General features: G+C 44.6%; 1 long non-coding RNA gene across 1 annotated transcript in view; it reads left to right on the top strand.

Annotated features, from left to right (window-relative positions):
* The window catches only part of LOC147356090 (uncharacterized), a 77,412-nt gene that overhangs the window by 49,104 nt on the left and 7,534 nt on the right, over positions 1-20,774 (top strand). The window contains exon 2 of the long non-coding RNA XR_015142606.1: positions 12,515-12,659. This is a non-coding gene — a long non-coding RNA (uncharacterized LOC147356090). The remainder of the gene's footprint in view (positions 1-12,514; positions 12,660-20,774) is intronic.

Consider the following 20,774-nt stretch of genomic DNA (forward strand, 5'->3'; position numbering starts at 1 on the left):
CGAAGAACCAGCCCTCTCCTGAGCCAGCCCGCCCACCTGCTCCTCGGTCAGCACCATCGCTCAGGCACCAGTGGAAAAGATTCGTTTCCTCCGCGCTTCTTTTGCCTGTGTCCTCCGGGCTGATGAGAGCCGAGCCTGGCGCCCCCGAGGCGCGCGCCCCTCCGTCCCCTGCTCCTATCGCCGCGTGTCACGTTTCCCAGCCAGCGCATCTAATGGGAGGTCACGGTTCCCTAGCTCCCGGTTCCCTCGGAGTGTTTACCGCAAGTGGAGGACGGCCCTTTGGGAAGACGGGAAGTGCAAGCTGTTGCCTCAGACTGCTGCCCGGCGCAGCATCTGTCCAAACTAAATTTTAGTCTCCCTTCCACGTGCGACCTTTGGAATGCAACCACCTGACTCCCGGTGAGAGGGGGCGAAGCTGGCAGAACGGAACCCGGGGTGAGAGGATTCTGCGGGCTGTCAGCGGTTACGCCTGGCGTCAAGGACGTGGTTGCAGAGACGGCTGCTGATGTGTGGCTCTTTCGTGTTTAGCCTGATGGCTGCTGTAGTGGGTTGGATGGTGTTCTCTAAATCTTCACGTCTACCTGGGACCTTAGAATCTCACTGATTGGCAAATGGGGCCTTTGTGGATGAAATCATCTTGGATTTAGGGGTAGCCCCTAAATCCGGCGGCTGTGTCCTCATAAGAAGAGGAGCAGGCCCTGAGACGGAAGGAAGATTGCTGTGTGAAGACAGAGGCAGAGATTGGAGAGACGTTGCCGGGAGCCTGGAGCCACCTGGAGTCACCGGGAGATCGAAGGGACAAGGATGGATTCTTCTTTAGAGCCTTTGCGGGGGAGCCGGCCCTAGTGACACCTTGATCTCCAGCATCAGTCCTCTAGAGCTGTGAGAGAAGACTTTAATGTTTTTCTAAGCCACCCCGTTTGTGGTACTTTGTTATAGCAGCCTTAGGAAATGGACACGCTGAGTTCTAACTGCTGTGAATGACTGATGGGCCAACCTCTTCACGGTTGGAAATCCTGATTCCTGGTGATTCCTGGTGTAACCCGAATGATGCTCGTGGGGAAATGACAGGGGTCTGGAGCCTCTGATTCAAGGGACCTACAGTTATTGGATGTGTGATTAATTGTTATTGGATGTGTGATTGACAGATTCAGCAAATCGGAGGACATGTCTCTGTGCTCCTTTCTGTAATTTGGTATGGAACCAAACTCTCCTTACTTCTGCCTTCCCACTTGAATTTCTACCAGAACTTTAGAAATCCTGACAACTTTGTGAAGAGATTCACTGTCCACCCAAACATAACCCACTCTTTTCTTTCTTTTATTCACTGTCTTAGCTTAAATTGCTTTTCCATCTGGGGTATTCCTTCTCATATTCATCATACCAAACGTTAAACCAATAAACTATTGAACATTCATTGGTGTGTCATATCTCCTTTAGGAGCCTCTAAGTTACTTGAGGTGGAATCATTCATGCCTACTGGACAGCCAGCCCTGTATCCAGCATTTGATGAGTCCTCGTTTGTAATTCCTGCCACATGTTATCCAATACAAGGGCTTCCTTGGTGGCTCAGACAGTAAAGAATCTGCTTGCAATGCAGGAGACCAGAGTTTGATCTCTGGGTTGAGAAAATCCCCTGGAGGAAGAAATGAACACCCACTCTAGTATTCTTGCTTGAAAAATTCCATGGACAGAGGAGCTTGGCAGGCTACCGCCCAAAGGATTTCAAAGATTCGGACACAACCGAGCGACTGAACGCACAGGCATGCCAAGGTCTTCTCGGTTAATTTGAGGTGATGTCAGGACTTGAATTCAGGCAGTCTGACTCTGGAGTCTAAGATCTTAATCGGTACATCTACTGCATTGAAGTTATTGAAATAAACAAGCAGAGAAACACATGGACCTCCTGAGTGGCCCAGTTGGAACCCAAATCTGTTTCTTAAAAACTCTCACCAGTGGCAAAATCTTTATAGCTGACCTCACCGAGCCTTCTATTTTGATAATGAGAGCAGTGGCAAAAATAAAGTAATTCAGCAGTGGTCAAAATTCCATTTCCTTTAGGACTGCTCTAGAAAAACAGATAATCAAGAAACATGGTGAACTGCAAGGGTTTTGGTAACAAAACTGAGTTTTAAACCACTTACAAACCCTAAAATTTGAAGCTGGATAGTTAGCGTTCCTCTGTCCCAATTTCCTTTCTGGGAAAAGCTCCTTACCTCAGTGACTAACTGAGGCAATGTACATAAACTGCCTGGCAAAAGTAGCACCTGATCTTTATCTTTTATACTGTTTTAAACTACATAAAACTATCTATCCAGTGGTTTCTGATCTATTGTCACGGTATCCTGGTGTGCTGCAATCACTTGAGAAGTATAAAATTCCTTTGAAATAATAATGAAAATGCCAATACTTGTAAATAATAAATCCGTTATTTTCTATAGATTAAATTACTGTAATTTAGGTGATCTCTGCTTTAATGCCACACTTGCTGGCATTTTTACATGGTTTCCCAAGGAAAGAGAGAGAAAAGGGCAAAGTGAATTGGCGAGGAGGAAACTGTTTACACTTGGGAATATGCAGGGAATTGTCAGATGTCAAGTGTAAGATGGTTGAAAGAAAATTTGAAGATCGCCATGCATCTGATTCCCCACCTTGCTGTGCTGTGCTCAGTCACTCAGGTGTGCCTGACTCTTTGCAACCCTAATGGACCATAGCCCGCCAGGCTCCTTTGTCCATGGGAATTCTCCAGGCAAGAATACTGGGGTGGGTTGCCATGACCTCCTCCAGGGGATCTTCCCAACCCAGGCATCAAACCTAGATCTCCCACATTGCAGGCAGACTCTTTACCATCTGAGCCAACAGGGAAGCCACCTTAGAAGTAAAGAATCTACTGCGAGCTGTGGCAACATGGTGGAGGCAAAGATTAATCTAGATTCAGTATGCTAAGAATTGTTTATCTGTTGCTGTTTAGTTGCTAAGTCATGTTCAACTCTTTTGTGACCCTATAGACTGTAGCCCACTAGGCTCCTCTGTCCATGGGATTTCCCAGGCGAGAATGCTAGAGTGGGTAGCCATTTTCTTCTCCAGTGCATCTTCCCAACCCAGGGGTCAAACTCAGATCTCCTACATCGCAGACAGATTCTTTGCCATCTGGGCCACCTGGGAAGTCCAATGCTATTGGGATTAATAAAGTAAAAATCATTTAAAGACATAATACAATTCATAGTAACTTCTTGTCACTCTGTATTTTTTAATCAGCAGAATACTCAAGCACTATCGTGTGGATGTTAATTTTAGATATTGAAAAGGGTGCAATACACTCAAACAGATTGAGAAGCCCCAACTCATTGATGAAAGTGTTTGCACGATGTCTTGCATGTTCAGCTGCTCAACAGCCCTCTGCTCGCAGTGGAGGAGCATGCTGTTGGTCTTGTCAGGAAAGGATGGGAGCAGAGACCACAGGCCAGGACGTAGAAGAATCAGAACGCTGGGTGGATCTAGGCTGGATTCAACTCCAAACATGGGGACATGCAGTGGTACAATGGCCTAAGGCAATATTTTTTTGTATTTGAGGTATTTACATTGTTTTCAAGATCTATCCAAGTTCCTATTGGGGGTGAAAAGTTAAGTCTATCTCTAGGGAAACTGCTAAACTAAGGGGTTAGAATATTTGGGAAGCTGGGCTAAGAACTGAGCTTCGAGGGGAAGTTGGAAATGACATAAAGAAACAGTGACAAGGGCACTTTGGTGGTGTCTGCACTTAGTAGGGGCAGTCTGAAGGCTACAGCCCAGTGCCCAGGGGATCCTCGGCAGCAAAGTCTACACAGACACAGCAGACACCATTTACATAAGGAGTGGGCGCCTACAGAATTCCAGAGTGGCTCTCTGTTTCAGAGACTAGTAGTGCTGGGTCTGCAGGAAGCAAGAGGTCATTCTCACAGCTGGGCAGATCAAAGGCAGTCAGGAAAAATGTATGATTTTCCCTCTCCCAACATCCTGCATGAGTGGTCATCCAGGCTCTGCATATAAGTCTTTAGTGATAGCAGTCTCTTCAGGGGTGAGGTGGGGTCACATTCCGCCTTGGGGGAAATAGACCTGTTTTCTATTAAAGAAGGAATCCCCCTGGGGTATTGCGAACTGTCCCAAATGGCTATTTGGAAAGAGGCAGCATGTCGAATTGCGACTTTGTGGCATTCCAACTTGGGGCCAGTTATTTGTACAGAATATTTCAATTGCACATTTGAATCCAAATAAAATTGTTATAAGGGGAGCAAGTGTGTATTTCTGTGTGAGAGAAAGGAAGATAGAGACAGAGAGACAGAGACAGAAAAAGGCAGGTAGACTAGAGAGGAGAGAATTTTCTTCTCAAGTGTTGAAAAATACAACATCCTTTCAAGAGGTAGAGATGACCTTATAGACGTTTCCTTTCAACTCCACCCTTGATGTGTTCTCTCAGACTTCCCTCTGTGTTGATTTTACTGATTGTTTCAGCTGCTAATCATCACACAGCAAGTATGCAGTGTCAGGCACTGGACTAAGTGATCTGTAGGCTCTACGGGACCTAGTCATTGCAGCAAAGGTAGTATCCCTCCATTTAAGGTGAGGAAAATGGGGCTCAAATTCATTAGTGACTTTCTCAAGGTCACAGGTTCACAGGAGGCTGAGAAAAAGTCAAGACATGTGTTGACTGAACTGCAAGCCTCGTTGGGAAGCCTTTATGCACTTCTTCCTCTGAGCGCCTCGTCCCCAAGTCTTACTTTCACTTACTGGAATTGCAGAAGCTAGAATTAGAATCTTAGAATTATTGTTAAAACCGTTCTCCCAAATTGTTCGTAATGGGATCGCAAATTTAACTTCCAGCCTAATGCAAATGTGCAAAAGAATAAAGTCTGAAATTTTACTTTTGTCCATAATTAACTTGGTCTTTCTCTTGAGCGTCCACTTAGTAGGAGAATAAATTAATGCAATGTCCAGTCTAATATAACCTTAGTCAATTTTAAAAGTTAAAAAGTTAAATAATGTCTTGAGGTAATGTTCTATCTCTCTCTAAGGGGAAAAAAAAATGTGTGATATCTCATAGAATCTCTTTCTTTGGCCTTTGGCCATACAGGAAGGGGTGGGTGGTTTAGCATTGGGTATATGTATTAGTCAGAATAAATAATGCTAACTTCTATAACAAACATCCCTCTAAAATCTCAGTGGCATAACATGAAAAAAGGCTTACTTCTCTTTCATGTCATGGTGCCATGTAGGGAGTGTGGCTTTTTTCTAAGTGATGACCTAAGAATCCAGGCTCCTTTCATCTATTTTTATCTTCAAGACATCTCTCTCTCTCTCTCTGTCAATCTCTCTCTCAATTTCTCAATGACTGCAGTGCTTTTCTGGGGAAGAGAATATATAAAGGGATTCTGCATGGTAGACATTGATACCATGTGCATTCCATTTACCAGAACCTCGTCAACAGTGTTTCAGCCTAACTGCAAGGGAGGCTAGTGAATGCTATTTTTTTCCATGTGCTCAAGAAGCAGAAACAAGACAGACAGGATCTAACTGAGGTCCACAGCAGGGAGGAATGGTTCCCCCGCCCTCCTGCGAGCTCCTCCTGCCGGTGCTGGCTGCCAGCCCTTCTATCTGCCGAGTCACCGGGTTAGCATCCCTCATCTGCTTCCGATGCTGAAGTGGGTGCTGATGCCCCGGGGAGTCATTTGTCGTGGCCTAGCCGCCACTTCGAACAGAGCTCCCACCGGCGTGGTGCCGCTGAGCTCCGTGCTGTGTCTCTAGCTGGCCTGCTGGACAGAAGGTTCACTGCCAAGGCCCACTGTGGGGTCATGTTGTAATACCCTGATGGACCCAGTGACTCTCAACTCAGCAACCAGACCACCCAGGAACATGTGCCGGTTCTGTCGACCTAATCATCAAGGCTGCCCTCTGCCTGACCATACTCCAGGAATTCTCTCTGCTCAGGCCCGAGCTGGACTTCTGTGGTGGCTCAGTGATAAAGAATATGCATGCTAATGCAGGAGATGTTGGTTCGATCTATGGGTCTAGAAGATCCCTTGGAGAAGGAAATAGCAACCCAGTCCAGCATTCTTGCTTGGGAAATCCCATGGACAGAGGAGCCTGGAGGGCTTCAGTCTATAGGGTCACAAAGAGTTGAACATGACGAAAGACAACAAAAAGGCCCAGATTGATGGGAGGCTGCCTGTTAGTGAGATTCTTCCAAGAGTCCCCAAAAGTATCAGGATGAATGGCTCTTCAGAGAGCGGTTGTGAGGTGTCGGTGCGGTTCTCCATGCCCCACCCGCTCCCTTCCCACCGTCCCCAGGAGGCCCCCGGGGAGGGGTCTTGGACTTTTCTTCCTCCTCATCTGCCATTGCTTCTCCTTCCCAGAACAGGCCCCCACACCTAGGGAAAACGCCTCTACTGATCAATGAGACCCTCTGGTGTGCTGGGGGGATACAGAGATGCCATGGACCCTCCTTCCTCAAGACAATGACTGGCTTGCCAGCTCTTGTAGAGCCCCAGCAATCTACATTTTGCCTTTCAAAGTTTATATTGCCTCAGTGTTTTTCCTTTACATTCATTCTATAGCAACTTTTAATCTTTCCCAGGCAGGTAGAGGCTGAGGGTGGTGGAAAGTGAGTAAAGAGATGTATACTTGGACAAAAGAGAAACCCCATTTAATTGAGAATGCCTCCATTTATTGAGGAACTTCTTAGGGTTATGAGCCAGGATGCGTTCATTTAACAAATATTTATTGATTATATTCTGAACAGTGTTCTGGGCCATGGGGATGCATTTGCTCACCCAGTAAGCAAAGCTAACTGCCCTTGAGAAGCCTGTGTTTTAGAGTGTGCAGGACGCAGCAATAGATACCAAGTAAGTGCTTGCATATGTAGTGCTTGGGAGTGGTAAGCGCTAAGCAGAAGAGGAGGTATGAGATGCCAGGTAACATGCCAGTGGAGACTTTACTGAGAGGTTGCCTGTGAGTAAAGATCTGAAGGAAGTGAGCAAGTGAGCTATGTAAATTTTTGGATAAAGAACATTCCAGGAAGAGGGGGCTACAAGTGTGAAGATCCTAAGCAGAAGCCTTCCTGCTTCCCGGAAGAATCAGAGGCCAGTGGCTGGAAGAATAAGCGGGGAGAGCAGAGGAAATGACATCAGAGAGTTGATGGGACGGTATAGATGGTGTTGACCCTTCTTATCTTTTCCTCTAAGTGAGTCGTGGTTCTGAGCACCGAAGTGATTTGAGCGGACTTCAGTTGTAACAGAACTGCTCGGGGCCAGCTTTGTCTTTATGGTTAGAGTTCGAGTGGCTGTCTATCTCTGCTTGAATTCTCATCGTGGCAGGGAACGTGTTCCTTCATGTGAAAGTCCACAGCGGTCGTACAGGCTTAACTGTCAGGGGAATCTTCTTTCTCATTCAGTTCCCACAGGACAGAGATTGGCATACTACCGCCTACAAGCCAAGTCTGCACCCACCTCTTTTTATAAATAAAGATTAACTGAAACCAGGCCATGTTTATTTTGTTGATGTATTGTCTATGGCTGCTTTTATGCTACGATGGCAGAGCTGAGTAGCTGCCACAGAAATCATATGATCTGCCAAGTCTAAAATATTTACTAACTGGCCTGTTTGAGAAAATGTCTGCAGATCCTTATTATGGGAAACAAAAACTAGAAAGACAACTAGAAAAAAAAACCGAAGACGTATGAGCTACAGAGATAAAACAAATGTCAAAACATGATGCAAGTTTATGTATACCAAAACTATGCCGTAAAATGTATAGGAAGTAGGAATTCAGTTAAAACATAGTCTCCTAGAGGTTTGGAGATGTGGGGAAGTCAAGAGTAAATGTAGTAAGATTACTACATTGGTAATAGCATTGCAGGGGAGTTTACCTATTCAACACCTGCTTTCTCCACTAGGGAACCTAGTAGATCCTAAACTAGGCTGACAAATTCCAGCATGGCTTAGACTGGAGACCTCTGCTTTTGACCTGATTTGCTAATTGCCTTTACTTTAAGTGTCTTGCTTAAATATGTGCTGATTTAGTCCAAGAGATCATCAACCCTTTCCCATTATCAGCCTCTGTATATTAATGTCAGATAGTAGTTAGCAATAGCCTTAATACTCTTAGAACTGTGCTTAATTTTGCAAAAATGATGGGGGCTTTCTTCTTCTCTCAGCCTCTGTTACTAGCTCAGCTCCAGGCAGCCTCAGGGAAAGGCTGCTTGCTCATGCAGGTACTGGCTGTGCAGATCCCAGGTCCTTTCTCAATTGAGCCCTCTGCAAAGCAGTAGCCTGGTCTCTTAAGCGCCTGGCTTCCCCAGTTTAATTGGTTCCACTCAATGCATGCACAGTCACCAAGACATTTTCCAAATTATTTACAATTAATACTCGAGTCATTGCCAACGAGCTGTCTCAGGCCAGTTCCAATTTCCTATTCAACGGCCTGAGCAGGCAGCATAGTCAGACCTGGGGTCACAAGTACCAGTCACCCTCAAGGAGGAAGCTATTGCCTAGAGTCACATCTGTGGCTGCTAATAAAGTCGTGTTGGTAAATGGTTTGGTATGAAAGGCAGTTACTTAAGGTTATCTTCTGCAATTTTGCAGAGATGAGGACTGAACAAGATACTATTCACATTAGGGCCATTAACACTGTTCCAAAACTAGGCACTTCCATTGCCATAGCTCATACACCTATGCCCTAGAGTCTCTAGGCCTCTGGAAAGTTAACATCATCATCTATTCACCCATGCACTTAAAGACTGTCTATCGCCAGGGCTGGACCAGGTCCATGCCACTACTTTGTAGAACTGTCTTAGCCCTGTGAAATTTGAAGATGCAGGGCCCATCGCTGGCCTTGACCTAATCAGTCTTGTGAAGCTTACAGTGATATAATTTAAGAATCCCCTGTCTAGAGCTGAAATAGATGAGAAACAGGGTGTATTTGCTTTTGTTTTCTTCTTTTAGAGGCTTTATGTTGGTGTCAAGGGAATAGGTTTCTGCTTCCCGCTCTGACCCCTGGTCTTACCTGGTCTATATCCACACAGATTGGTTGAAGGTGGCATTCAAGGGGAGGCTCTAGGTCCTGGTATACTTGGAACCCAGGGAGAATAGAAGGACATTTGTATCAGTTCAGTTCAGTTGCTCAGTCATGTTCAACTCTTTACAACCCCATGGACCGCAGCACGCCAGGCTTCCCTGTTCATCATCAACTCCTGGAGTTTACTCAAACTCATGTCCATTGAGTCAGTGATGCCATCCAACCATCTCATCCTCTGTCGTCCCCTTCTCCTCCTGCCTTCAATCTTTCCCAGCATCAGGGTCTTTTCAAATGAGTCAGTTCTTCATATCAGGTGGCCAAAGTATTGGAGCTTCAGCTTCAACATCAGTCCTTCCAATGAATACTCAAGACTGATTTCCTTTAGGATGGATTGGTCGGATCTCCTTGAAGTCCAAGGGACTCTCAAGAGTCTTCTCCAACATTTGTATACCTAAGACTAATAGACTAAACAGGCAGAGAGGAATACAAAGTCTTCAGGATTGCAATCTAGCTCACACAGCCCAGTGTGAGAGACTAAATCTCATCCAGGGCACCTCTAATCCTCAATAGTGAGGCTGCCACTACAGTTTGATGGCATCCTATTGTACCACTGTGTTAATCAGGGTGCTCAAGAAACAGAACCAAGAGGATGTACATAGACAGCTATGTAGCAAGAGGTAGTGTGAGGGGCTGGATCACATGATCAGGGAAGCTCAGAAGTTCCACCGTCTGCTGTCTGCAAGCTGGAGGCCCAAAAGAGCCAGGGGTGTCGTTCCAGTCGAAGACTGAAGGCCTGAGCAGGAGGGTCCACAGTGGAAGTCTCAGTCTGAGTGTAAAGGCCCGGAGAACCAGGAGCTCCGATGTCCAGTGGCAGGAAAAGATGGCTGTTCCGACCCAAGCAGAGAGTATTCATCGTTTCTCTGCTTTTTTGTTCTATTGTGTCCTCGACAAATCGGATGATGCTCACCCACACCGGTGAGATCGATTTTCATTCAGTCTACTGATTCAAATGCTAATCTCGTCTGAAAACACCTTCAGGGTCACACCCAGAGATAATGTTTTACCCACTATCCAGGCATCCCTTTGCTCAGTCAAGCTGACACCTAAAATTAACTATCACTACCATTGGGCTGGTGGCTCACAGGATGAACTTAAATAGACATCATTATAGCTACCAGGTGGGCTTTCCAGGTGGCTCAGTGGTAAAGAATCTGCCTGCAAACTCAGGAAATGAAGGCGACAGGGTTTCAATCCCTGGGTCGGGAAGATCCGCTGGACTAGAAAATGGCAAACTGCTTCGGTATTCTTGCCTGGAAAATGTCATGGGCTGAGGAACCTGGTGGGCTCCAGTCCAGGGGGTCGCAGAGTTGGACACGACTGAGCAACTGAGCGTGCACACACACACACACACACACACGCACATAATCAGCAGGTGGCATTTTGGCTGGTTTTTGAAAGAAAAGAACTGAGGAGGACATTCAATGCCCAGGGAAGAACTAGGGGAAAAGCAAGACATGAAAGTAAGAGAAGTGCCTGAGAAACAGCTAGGGGTAGCTTGGTTGTAGTGCTGGGGTCATGAAAAGGAGAATGAACGTTAGGTTTAAAAACAGCGCCTCTTGTGTGTCAGCCTCTTTCTGGGTGCTCTGAAAGGCATAAAGAGAAATGGGACAATATAAAGATGAAAGAGACACGGCCCCTACTTTCAAAGGGCATACCCATTGAAGAGAGAATCCATATAGCACTGCGGCATCAACAAGGGTTTACTGAGGGGTAGGCTTGCACCCTTAGTGACGTTCTAGAGGAGATGCTATGAGCACTGTAGCTAGGAGAGTTCTACACCTCCGGGTCTTGGGATGCCCACTCATGATATACTCCATTGGTAGGGGGGCTAGAAGGAGAGAGCTGTAGCCTGCGATGTTAATTTTGTTCATCAAGTTGATTGGACCATGGGCTGTGCAGACGTTTGGTATTTATTGTGCATGTCTGTGAGGGTGTTTATGGATGAAATTTACATTTGAGTTGGTATACTTAATAACGCAGTTTGCCTTCCCTAAGGTTGGGTGGGCTTCCTCCTCTCAGCTGAACTCCTGCATAGAATAAGAAGACTGACTAGGAGGGAATTTCTCCTGACGAGGAGCTGGGACATTGGTCTTTTTAGCTTTCAGACTCAAACTGAAACACTGGCTCTTCCTGGGTCTTGAGCTAGCTGGGTTTTGAATTGGAGTTTATACCGTGAGTTCTCCTGGTTCTCAGGACTTCAGACCTAGACTGGAACTACACTGTCATCCTACACCCGCTATTCTAGGTGTTCAGCTCGCCAACTGGAGATATTGGGGTGTCTCAGTCTCCGTAGTTATGGAAGCCAGTTCCTTAAAGTCGCTCTTATATATATGTATATATGTGTGTATATATACGCATGTGTGCATACATGCACACACACACATCCTATTGATCCTATTTTTTTTTCCCCAAAGGCTCTAATATGTAAGCTCTGCTGATGTTCAAGAAGGACCTTAGTCTCTCCTTTTCAAATTCCATGGTGTGGTGCATTCTTAGCTCTGCCAGTTCAGTGTGTATCTCTTTTCATCCTCTCTCTGGCCTGGCAGTTAGAAGAGGGGAAGAGGTGGGGTCCAGAGGACAGGAAGCTCTCCATCCCTGATTCCTCCACTCAGGCCCCTCGTTGGAGGCTCCTTCCTCCAGGCTCCTTCCAGGGAAACTCCTTGGCTTCAATTCCCAGGGCACAGTGGACGGTCCGGAAAGTGAGGCTTTACTTCATGGTGGTCGGGGAGGTGCATGTCCCTCCAAGAGCAGCACTAGTGAAGGGGAAGAATGACTACCCTTCATTATTTTTCTCTTCTTCTCTGTCTTATCAAAAGTGTTTTTTTAACCATTAATTTTAAGTTTTTCCTTAAAGATATTCAGTTTGTGCCAACCACAGTGAATGAAGCCAAAGGGAAAGAAAACTCTGCAGGCACCAGAGTATCATCGGTTACTCACACAGCTCTGGCTCTTTCTGCTGAGTCAAACTGGATTTGTTTGTTCTCAGCACCATCAATGCGTGTACACAGGTGCACACAGGGAGGTGTGGAATCACACCGAAGGATATTTTTATCCGAGACCAAAAAGATGTGCTGTCTATCCAGGGCAGCATGGAGATAAAAATCCTTTGTACTTATAATGCTTTCATCTTAGCCCAAAGTGCTGTCTTATATCCACTTTATCTCCTTTATCTACCTCCCAGCCCACGAAGTCAGAAGCAGTAAGGAAGATCCCCGCATCTCGTCTATGAAGACATTTGGGACTAGGTGGATTATATGGTTTGTTGCCGGTTACATTGTAGAGTTTGAATTAGAAAGCTGCTTCTTTCCTCTCTCCCGTCTTCTTCTACCAGCCCTCCCTCCCCGCTTCCTTTCTTTCCTCCCTTCATTCCATTCTCCCATCTTCCTCCCTTTCTTCTTTCATCAGATGTTGGTGAACCAAGAGGTTATCTTCTGGGTGCTGATGACGTGGAACACACAGCTCTCGCCTCTGAGGCATTCTCAGCGCGACAGGAAACAGAGACGTGTCAACACATCAGTAGAATGCAACGCTGGGAGGCCGACAGACCCCAGTAAGGCACTGGGGCACATTGAGGCGGGGGAGGCTAGGCCCTGGGAGGCCAACGGACCCCCAGTAAGGCACTGGGGCACATCGAGGCGGGGGGGGCTAGGCCCTCCTGGAAGATTTATAGCGAAGGTTCTCTGGAAGTAATATTTGAGTTAGGCATAAAAGGAAGTATAGGAATTTTATAGATGAAAGAAATGTGGGCAGAGGGAACAGCTTGGGCAAAAACAGAGCCTTGTGTAAGGTCATCCTGTGGTCAGAGAATTGCAAAACTGTCAGTATTGTTGAAGTGTGGGGAGCTCTCCTCTGAACAACCCTTGCTGACTTCCAGCAAGAAATACAACCCCTCTAATCATAACTCGGCCCATTCCTGAGACCACAAGAACGGAGTCTCGGCGATGTGTCGGAAACACTGCCTGACCAGGATTAATCCTGCCTGTCCACTGCCAGCCTCTGATGGCTGTTCCTCTTTCTTCAACAATGAAGAGAGCCGTGTCAGTCTAATGACTGTCATATTACCTCCCATTAACTTCATTATTGGACACTAACTGTTTCCAGTAATAATTCTTTCACTGGTAATGACTCGATGTCTGATTCCTGGGTAATTACTGTCACGAATGTGATCAGACGGGTGCGGGGGGTAGCTTTTCTCCACCTGGGATCGGGGCACGAATCAACTGAAAGCTCAGCGCTTGTAGTATTTTCCTGGAACTGACAGAGGAAAGTGATCTTACGAGTGACAGGGAAGGAGATTTCTCCTGGGAAGTCTGGAAACCCGAAACAGAATTCTCTCCTCCTTTGGGCTTTTGGATAGCCATGGTGGGTCTGGGCATATATATTTGTGTGCGTGTGCTCATATGCTCGTGTGCAAAGCTGTGGTTCAAGAAACATCAGGTCCTTTTCTCACTGTAGGGACAGTAATTGATATCTTGCTAGAAGCTTCTGGCAGATTAAATTTTATAAGCCATGACACACAGAGGCCTTGACTCTAAGTTACTCAAAACCCAGTCTAATTATCCACATTTATTTGTACGCAGAGATAGGCTGCCTATTTGTAAGTCCAAGAAAGGGGTTTCTCACATCGCACATGGTTGAGGGTAATGCTAGAAAAAGAAACGAAGTTGGTAGTAGAATTAATGAGGTAGGCTGATGTGAAATTCAAAGTGCAGAAAGAAGGAGCCAGAATGAAACTGGAGAACCAGAGAAGATGGGCAGAGGTCAGTGAGGAAAACTCTCCATGGGCCTGAGACCTCAGATCTGCCTCCTTGGCTTTCCCCCAACATGGTTGGGTAAGACCACTTCTGATAGAAGCAAACCCCTATATCCTAAAGATTGAGAAGGTCAGGCCTGTCCAGACAGTGTTGTGCAGCTTGCCTCTTCCATGCAGAATTGCGGCTCGCCTAGAACAGAGACTATGCTTGAAATGTTCTGAACAAAGAGTTACCAAGTGTTTCTTCTGCAGAGGGATTTTTGACCTCAGGTTCACAGAATTGTATCCAACAGCATCCTCAGTGCACAGCACAGTATTAAAATCAGTCCACAAAGAAGCCTCTATCATTTGATTTTTGATTGTTGCTGCTCTGTCCCCCCTCTTTATGTCTCTATCCTTCATTCTACAGGCTCCAGCTCTTGTGGGTTTCATATATATTCTCAGTGAATTAGTTTTCTATTGCTGCCTTAACAAGTTACGCAAGCATAGGGTTTTAAATAAGACAAGCTTATTTTATTTATTCTTAAATTAAAAACAATTTGTGTTGGCATATAGTTGGTTTGTAACGCTGTGTCAGTTTCAGGCGTGCAGCACAGTGTTTCAGTTACACATATACTTCTCCGCCTTCTTTTTCAGATTCTTTTTCCATATAGAGTTCCCTATGCTATACAGCAGGTGCTTGTTGATTTTCTATTTTATGTATATAGGGCATATATGCTGATACCAAACTCTTAATTTATTCCCCTCCTCCTTCACCTTTCCCTTTTGGTCGCTTTAAGTAAACACAAACTTCTTATCTCAGTTTCTGTAGGTCAAAATCCAGCAGTCTCAGCTGGGTTCTCTGTTCAGGGTTTCATGTGGTTGAAATCAAGGTATTGCTTGGTCTTGGCTCTTATCTGGGGGCTCCAAGGTGAGGGGGGATCTGTTTTTAGCTCATTCGGGTGTTGAGTGCATAGAGTTCTTTGCTGGCTGTCGATGGGCTCATTCTCTGCATCTAGAAACCATCTGTACTCCTTGGCTCATAGCCTCCTTGGCCTTCGGAGCTAGCAGTGGTGTGTTGAATCCTCCTTGTACTTAGAATTTTTCCATTGGAATCTCTCCAACTTCCTCTTCCGTTTTCCCTTCTGCTCTTTGGGGTCATTGACCCACCCTAACCATGCAGGATAATCTCCTTATTTTAAGGTTAAATGCTTACTAACTACTTCTACCTGTAAAGTCCCTTTTGCCATGTAAATTAACATATTCGAAGATCTGGAAATTAGGGGGTAAAATTTTCCTGGAGGTAATAATTTTGCCTGGCATTGTGACCCAATTTCATTTGCTTATTTACAAGCAATAGCCTTAAAAGTGTGTTGTTTGATTATACTAAAAAGATTACATAAACAGTTTTGTGCTATAAATCTTACTTTTGTTTGCTTAAAATCATATTTTGAAATCTATCCTGCTCATTACCATGGTGGTAATGACCAAGGTGTACCATTCTGTTATGCACTTATATTAAGTATATTACATATATCCATTTCCTTAGCTATGAATACCCACAAACAGAGCTGCAATGAACGTCTAATATGTCTGTATCTCATGGTGGACCTGTGTGAAGGTCTCTGTGGGGTACACATCTAGGAGTGGAATTGCTAGGTGATAGGGTGAAGCATCCTTAACTCTACTATGCATTTCTAGATTACGTTCTAGAATGTCTGCACCAACTTCATTTCCATTCAGATCAGATCAGATCAGATCAGTCCCTCAGTCGTGTCCGACTCTTTGCGACCCCATGAATCGCAGCACAACAGGCCTCCCTGTCCATCACCAACTCCCGGAGTTCACTCAGACTCATGTCCATCGAGTCAGTGATGCCATCCAGCCATCTCATCCTCTGTCGTCCCCTTCTCCTCTTGTCCCCAATCCCTCCCAGCATCAGAGTCTTTTCTAATGAGTCAACTCTTTGCATGAGGTGGCCAAAGTACTGGAGTTTCAGCTTTAGCATCATTCCTTCCAAAGAAATCCCAGGGCTGCTCTCCTTATTAGCAGTATGTAAATATCCCGTTTCCCCACATCCTTGCCAGTGTTTGGTATTCAGTCCTGGCTCCAACACTTCCTTGCTATGTCAGCTATGGTTGTTAGTGTTAATTGCTCAGTCATGTATGACTCTTTGCAACCCCATGGGCTGTAGCCCTCCAGGCTCCTCTCTCCATGGGATTTCCCAGGGAAGAATACTAGAGTGAGTTGCCATTCCTTTCTCCAGGGAATTTTCTTGACCCAGAGATGATACGTTGACCTCCTGTATTGCAGGCAGATTCTTTCCCATCTGAGCCACCAGGGAAGCCCTAGCTATGGTTAAGAAATGTAAAATCTGTTTTCCTCAGTTTTCTCAACTGTAAAATGTACTGAAACTAGCATCTGATTCATAAGGTATTGTGAGGATTACGAGTTTTGATCAGAATGGGGCCTAACACATAGTAGGTGCTTTAATAATTATTGTTATTTTCAAATATTTACAATATAATAGACATAAAGTAGCTTTTTTGTTTCATTTTGCATTGTTTCATTAATAAGGAGGTCAAGTATGACTTCCTATATTTACCAGCTGTTCAGATTTTTCTTTCCTTTTTTTGTGATTTGTCTTTTGTGTCGTTGATGAATAATATTTTATATGGTTTTATGTTCTATGTCCATTTCTACAGCATTAAATCCAGGTGCCCTAATATGTCTAACATTTAAGCATGCCTACATGCTGCAACTGCTCATGGAAAAGCCTTGCTGAGAAATAACAGTTCTTGTTACATATTGGTGGGTCCCACAAACACACTTGTTATGCACTGGTGGGTCCCGCAAACACTCTTGCCATGAAGTCATACCCCATCTAGGTCTAGTTTTGTTCATCCCTGCCAGTGGTTAGCCCTGCTGCTTAGAGATATCACTCGTCATTATGGTTGTGGACTTGGTTCTAGTCTGGTATGTTCTAGTCTGCCTCCTCAGGGAAGGCATAAGTCTATGGCTTCACTGTCTATTACTCTCTAAAAGGAAGTTCCCGAGAGGTGAGGGTCTGTCTCCCAATCATTCCATCTCAGCCACCAGAAAAACAATGGAAGGCATGACTGAGCCACAGGAGTCTTTTTTGTATAGAGCAAGGACCATTATAGACGGGCTAGTCCATCTGCAAATTGGCAAACAGAACTTTTTTTATATGTAGAAAAAGCAATGATTCATAACTTAAAAACAAAAGGGATTTGATTTAGTAAAGCATCTTAGGCGTTTGGAAATCAGTGAATTCAAACACCACTAAAATAATGAAACAGCCTCACATTTTAACTCAGTTGGAATTTTACTCTTCATTTCTTAGTTTTTAACCTTGTTAATTATAAAGGTGGTTGAAATATCATTTTGAAAAGTTGCAAATGATCTGTTATCTCAGCATGATTTTCAAAATACCCAAAGGGCTGTATACTGTGTTGTTGTTCAACCTTCTTTTTCTGTAAAGATCTTAGAGTTACTGTTTATTGCTTTAGAAATCTTTAATTAAAAATGATCACATGGCCTAAGAGGGAACCTCCCTTGAGGCAGGCCCTGCAAGTGAGACTGGCTGGTGTTGGGGCAGGTAGTCAGAAGTGGTCTTCTGGGATGGCAAGTCAGGTTTCATGGCCTGAAAGGCCAGAATAAAAACAATCTCTTGTGCTTGAGAGTGAAGACAGCCCTGCCAGACAAACTGGTCTTTAAAGCCAGAGTTTTAGCTGGTTCTGGGTAACTGATAAACAGACTTCCTCCTTATTGAGTTTGGACAGCACAACACCCTGCTTAGACTTTGGATGGCCTTCATGAAATGACCTAGGACTTGAAGTTCAAAAAATAAACAAACAGAATTTTGTGGATTATTATTTTCTAAACCCATGATGTATGAAAAGGGTTTTCTTCCCAGACTACAGTAACCAGGGGGAAATGTTGGCATCTGTTGATATATGGACACAGCTATAAATACAGTAGTAGGTAGGAACCCAGCGCCATGGAGTGGTGGATTTTCGCCCATGTCTCCCCAGAATGCCACAGTGAATTGTGAGAAGTTTACAGGCAGCCCTTGAACAACTCAGGTTGGACTGTGCAAGTCCACTTATACATGGACTTTTCCCACAGTATATACTCTGGTTCTACACACTCTGAGGTTGGTTCAGTCCTTGGAATGGAGAACTGGGGTACGAAAGCTCACTGAACTTATCCTCGGATTAACCCTGGAATTGTTCAACTCTAGTCTGTTTTAGCCCAAACAAAGAGGAAAAGCATCTGTCCAGGGCCTGCCCCAGGATCCCCCTGAAGGCTTCCGCCTGTGAGTAGCTCACTGGGCCGACGAGTTGTCTCAGCTCTTTCACACATATCTGGAATCTATAGGTGTGGACCTTATAATCTATGTAATGGATTTTTTAGTTCATTGGGGCAACAGCTAGAAACCAGTAGCCCTGCTCAGGAGTTCTCGATCACTTCTGTTCTGATGAGGTATTTGTCTCACTACTTTGTCTTGGGGAATTTCATTATGTCATCATTTTACTAACATTTCCCAGAGATGTTCCTCTAACCGAATGTGCCAGAACATGGTAACAGAAAACGTCTGCCTTTATTTTCCATAATCCAATACTAGATACAAGAAATCCTAGAGTGAAATTACTGCTGTGCCATAGAAATGTCCAGTTAAAAGGGCTGTGGGTGGGAGGACACAGCTCAGCAAAGGGAGTGCCAATGCATTATAAATGATCATAACAGCAGTTAACACTAAGAGTTACGGAAGTTGGTGAACACTGGGCTAAATCCTTTAAATGCACTTCCTCACTTAATCCTCTCAATGACCCACTGTTGCTGTTGTTTAGTCACTAAGTTGTGTCTGACTCTTTGCAACTCCAAGGTCTGTAGCAGGCCAGGCTCCTCTGTCCATGGGATTTCTCAGGCAAGAATACTGGAGTGGGTTGCCATTTCTTTCTCTAAGTTATCTTCCTGACTCAGATCGAACACATGTCTCCTGCACTGGCAGTAGGATTCTTTACCACTGAGCCTGACCCTATGGAGGTAGATATTATAATCATGATTTCTACCTTACAATGAAGAAATACAATATGGAGGGGATCACTAAATGTGCCCAGGTTAGTGACTAAGCGTGTTGGGGTTGAACCCAGCTTTGTGATTCCTGGGCCCAAGCTCTTAACCATCCAGAGATTGACTACTGTTTTAGCTGAGAGAATTTTGGTTTTGATCACTTACTATGTATAAAATGCTGTGAAGAATACAAGGAGGATAGCACGTGTTTATAGCAAAGGCTAAGAGAGTTTGATTCAGACCAAACTCTATATTTTTGTATACTGGTTCAGACCAAACCAGTATTTCTGGTTCAGACCAGAAATACTCAGACTTTCTTTGGCAGAAGAAAAATCTTTGCAGGCAGAAGTTGTCAGGGGAGTCCTTATGGAGCAAGTGGATCCGGAAAAATGAGAAAAAGGATTCAGGCCTGCCTGTTTGAGAAGAGGATGCGTTCTAGATAGTGAGGAAAACTAAATAACTCCTCCCTTCCCAGATTTAATTGAAAACATAGGACAAAAATGAGAGAGTCATGTCACAGAATATCTTCTGACCTGTGGCTACAATAATGTTATGAAGTCCTATGACTACTCTTGCTTTTGCAAGACAAACAAAAATTTATTATTATTATCAGTTATTCAAGGAGACAAGGAAAGATCTATATCTGAAAGACTTGCCCCAAAGACCTCATTCCAAAGCCTGCTATAATGAAGCTTGTCAGATATGAAGGTTCTTGCTACTTTTCAACACTTGGGAGAATTCCAAAATGGCAGCCGCTTTGACAAACCCATGAAGTGTTCATGGGACTTTCTCTGGAAGGGATACCAACTTAGAAGCGAGGCTAGAGGAGAACTTGGGTCACTGATAGAAGCATAGCTTCCCCTCCTCAATGAACACGTGTTATCACGGAAAAAGAGCTTTCCCTTTGATGGTGCGTCCTCTGGTCCATGGCTGGTCTTCTCCATCTGGAAATATTGGGTGATACGATGTTCACTCCAGCAGAACACATTATTATTATTCAGGAGCAAGTGACTTGAAATTGAAATGCTCACACAGTTGTGAACTCCAACAGAGTTAAAAATAAATCCCTTTATCTGTTCTACATTCCTAGGTACTCTTTTCCATTGGAGCCCCCCTTTAAAAGATGTGTGGACTGCACGTTGAACAAGATCGAATGTGACTTTGCAAAAATAGAATGCCTGGTCTCTCCTCTTTCCCTTTCCACTCGACAATGCAAGATAAATTCACTCCACGGGAACCTTTTGTGGGTTGTACTGCTCAGGCAATTTGCAGTTTGCTGGGGGAAAGGCAGCTCACGCTACATTTATCACCCCCTGCCGCCGGCTACAATTCAACCCACTTCGAACCACTGAGCAGAGGTGCTGATGGGGGCTTTGGCATTAGAATTTCACATCATAATAGAAGTTCAGGGAAGCAAAAGACAAATGTATCAGGGCCATTCCAGGTCTTCACTAAGGAAGAGGTCAAGAGTATGACATGGGGTGATAGGGACCAAAGATGAGCATTTGCAGTAATGAAAAATATGGTTGCTTTTCTCGATTCTTTCATATATTTCCTTTTGGTAATCTTAGCTTGAATAGTGAGTTTCCTATTGTTATCCGAATCATCAACTCATGTTGTGAGGGGTACTCTACAGTAACTGCACAAAGCATCATGGCCAGAACTAATACATAATGAAAGGCATGACTAGCTTTCATTTCATTCTGTTTTACTCAGGGGCCTGTTCTCAAAAAACAAAAGAGCAAACAAGAACAACACCATAAAATTAACGTAGTGGGTAATTGGGTGGAGTTAATGTATTGGTCAAGACAGGCTAGATAATGCTATGAACAACCC

Source organism: Bos grunniens, chromosome 16, assembly GCF_055505025.1.
Source record: "Bos grunniens cultivar Pamir isolate PY7600 chromosome 16, Bosgru_T2T1.0, whole genome shotgun sequence".
Classification (NCBI taxonomy): domain Eukaryota; kingdom Metazoa; phylum Chordata; class Mammalia; order Artiodactyla; family Bovidae; genus Bos; species Bos grunniens.